We start from the raw sequence: 3,628 nt of genomic DNA, 5'->3' as shown, positions 1-3,628 counted from the left end.
CAAAAACTGAAATAATATGAGCATTAGTTTAGCACAGCAATAGGTTCTAAAAAAACATGGAAATATATTCGTGAAATAGGGATTGGCAACAAAAGTAATCATGTTCCCGAGAATATAAATGTAGATGAGCTGAATGAGAAATTTTTACAATTATCCGCCTGTAGCAGTAATATAGGTCGTGAAAAGTACAGTGTATGTATGAATGGAACAATACCTGGTTTTACCTTCTCCAATATTGATGATTGTGCCGTTGTCGAGTCCGTCCTCAGTGTGAAATCTAATGCGATTGGCATAGACGGAATTCATCCGAAATTTTTCAAATGCTTATTGCCTAAAATTTTACCGTACGTAACTTATGTCTTAAACAGCATTTTGACTACGTCTGTTTTTCCTCACTGTTGGAAGTCGGCAAAAATCATTCCAATTAAGAAATTTTTAGACTTAAAGATTTAGACCCATCGCAATACTACCTTTTTTATCCAAGGTACTTGAGCGCATTATGCATACTCAGATAAATTCTTTTCTGAGTCGAAACCTGCTGGTGAATAGGTACCAATCTGGTTTTAGATCCAACAGAAGCTGTATAACGGCGCTAATTAGGGTATCAGACGACATCAGACTAAACATTGACAACGATCGCGTAACTTTATTAACACTTCTGGATCATTCCAAAGCTTTCGACACTGTTAATCACGAACTTTTAGCCTTGAAACTTAGTAACTTGTTTAACATTTCATCGACAGCATTAAATTTAATAAAATCATACCTCAATGATCGCTCGCAAGCTGTTTGTGCCGGTGACAATATATCTAACTGCTTCCCCGTAACTAAAGGCGTTCCCCAAGGCTCGATTCTCGGTCCTCTATTGTTTGTGTTATATGTAAACGATCTTAAAAGTGTGTTAAAATATTGTGATATTCATGTATATGCAGATGATGTTCAACTATATGTCAGTTGCCCTTTTGTATCCGTCTATAATTGTATTAGTAACCTCAACACTGAATTAGATCACGTTAGCAAGTGGGCCTGTGACAATGGGTTACTTTTAAATCCAAGTAAATCACAGTGCATCGTTATTTACAAGAAGACTTTCAAACTTGAGGGCTACAGTGAAGTGAAATTGAACTACTCTGTTATAAAATTTGTTGACACTGCAAGAAACCTAGGGATAATTTTCAATAGAACCCTATCGTGGAATACCCACATTTATAGTGCAATAGGCAAGGTTTATGGCATGCTCCGTTCATTATGGGCTATTCAGCACTTTACCCCAGTGAAAATTCGACTGCTTATAGCTAAAACATTTCTGTTACCAACCTTATTGTATGGATTTGAACTGTATGCCAATTGTGATAGTCTGTGTCGTGGTAAACTTAATATCCTCTACAACAACATCGCCAGATACGTGTATTGTGTAAAACGTCGTGATCACATATCTATTTTTGCCTTAAAAATATTTTCTGTAAAGTTCGATGATTTATTAAAAGTAAAATGCCTAATGCTGCTTCACTAGGTCATTAACTCTCATGAGCCCAAATACCTTGTTGAACGAATTCAATTCACTAGATCTGCCCGATCACTTAACCCTCTTAGTATGAAATACAGTTGCCTTGTGTCTGAACGTCAGTTCTTTGGTTTTGCTGTTCGTCTTTGGAACGCTCTGCCATATAAGATCAAAACTATCCGTAGTACATCGCACTTTAAAAATGAGCTCATACATAATTTTGACCTCTAATGGCTAATATGCACGTCCACATATATCTTTTTCTAATACTTCTTTGTTCTACTTCTCCTCCTTCCACATTTTTACAACCTACGGTTTCCCTTTGTCAATATTTTGCCTTTAAAGCACCACTTTTTTTAATGTTATTTTTAAGCTTTTATAATTAAATTAAGTTCCAACACTGTAAATAACTTATGGTTGTGTGTTTGATTATAATAATAAATAAATTCATAACCAATTCCGCATGACTTCCGGCACTAAAAAATTATTAGCTCGGTAAATTTTTAACCAATTTTAAGTTTTTATATGGGTTTAGAAAGAACAGCATTTGTACTATTTAAGAACAAAAAAAGTTTTGCAAGCACATTGTAAATATGTGGAGATTTTTGGAATAAATCTGAAATTTAGACCAATTTTTATTATTTCTTTCACTTCTACAACATTTTATGCCAAAATTTCAAAAGAAAATATTATCTTTTAGTCATTACTACGAAAATAATGTTTAATTCCGAGAAAAGCTAGGAGCCGCTGCATGCCGAGGGGCGACCGCTGTTAACAAAAAACCTTTTTACCTTCGTTTTATTAACTCGGGATGTAACTATGTAATATTGATGCGCCTAAAAGATGCAGCGATTTCTATTCACAAGTTACATACATGATGACAGTACGAATGGCAATTATAATAGGAAGGTTTTAGTTTTTTAAACTATAATTTTATTTCTATATTTTTTTTTGCGATGTTGCTTTGACCAGGGCTTGAACCCAGGCACTGCGGAGTGGTAGCCACAGTATATACAGTAATTATCCTTTTTGAGTACTCCTCGGGGGTAAATCTGATCAGGGTTGATAATGAGAAGGAGCACGCATTTTGTTCATTCAGAGTTGTATACAAAATTACTGTGGTATGAAAGGGAGCAACAACCGTACGATGGCAGAGTGGCACAAGTCATGACTGTGTAATAATGACCGAAATTAGTTGCAAAAGTGTAAAACCATTGCAAATTATTGTCTATTATTATAGATGCTAGTACAGATTATCATAGTTCAGTGTATAACTTGTTATATTACACCGTACATGATAATGAACTGTTAAATGCTGAAAACGCTTATAACTTGTAGATCAATGAAACTTGGGTGTGCTTAATGAACTGTCTGGGCGGATGCGCTGGCAGGCATTGGGGTCTATATAACTATACAAACCTTGTTCTTAAAATAAAGACTTACATATGTTCGAAAATTTAGAATTTTGCTTGATAAATTCATCGACTGATACTCGTCGCGAAAGGTAGTGCGAGTGTTGGTGATTTTCTTGGTGTTTCTCTTTCGTTCTTTCCTTACTCACTTTGTAAGTGTATTCATACATTTCTACATACTCGCTATTAAAACGCGCGTGTTTTATTGTTTTCCATCAATCAGTGCGTAGTTACAATGCCCCCCGGGGTACCCCTGCTTGGGGATAGCAGGTCCACAAGCCCTAAATCAAAAAGGAAAAAAATCTCTAACATAACAAACGATAACTTCCCAGTTCTACCAGCAATAAAAAAAGGACCACCCAAAGTATCTCGTAGCAAGTGCTATAAATTCAAGCAAACCACTTAACAAATACTCTTGTTTCGTAGTAAACAAGGCACTAAAAAACATCAGCTCAGAAATTGTTAGTATTTCTGAACTTAGAGACGGCAACTTATTGCTCTTAGTGAAAAACTCTACAATAGCAAATAAATTCGTATCAACGACAAATTTAATTGGAGTCTACAATGTCAAAATAGAATTCCACAATAACCTTACTAGTACCAAGGGTACAATATATGCTCCTGGCCTTAATGACATACCTGAAACTGAAATAGTAGAAAACTTGAAACAACAGGGTGTAACTTCAGTATTTAAGTTCCCCAAATTCATTGA

General features: G+C 35.3%; 1 protein-coding gene across 7 annotated transcripts in view; it reads right to left on the bottom strand.

The window, feature by feature from the left end:
* The window catches only part of LOC118750075 (eukaryotic translation initiation factor 4E-binding protein Mextli), a 35,895-nt gene that overhangs the window by 17,998 nt on the left and 14,269 nt on the right, over window positions 1-3,628 (bottom strand). The gene's annotated exons all lie outside the window — the stretch shown is intronic.

Source organism: Rhagoletis pomonella, unplaced genomic scaffold (genome assembly GCF_013731165.1).
Source record: "Rhagoletis pomonella isolate Grant_MI unplaced genomic scaffold, Rhpom_1.0 Rhpom_scaffold_00129, whole genome shotgun sequence".
NCBI classification, from domain to species: Eukaryota; Metazoa; Arthropoda; class Insecta; order Diptera; family Tephritidae; genus Rhagoletis; species Rhagoletis pomonella.
The sequence above is the reverse complement of the archived record's forward strand: the minus strand, read 5'-3'. Positions and strand labels throughout refer to the sequence as shown.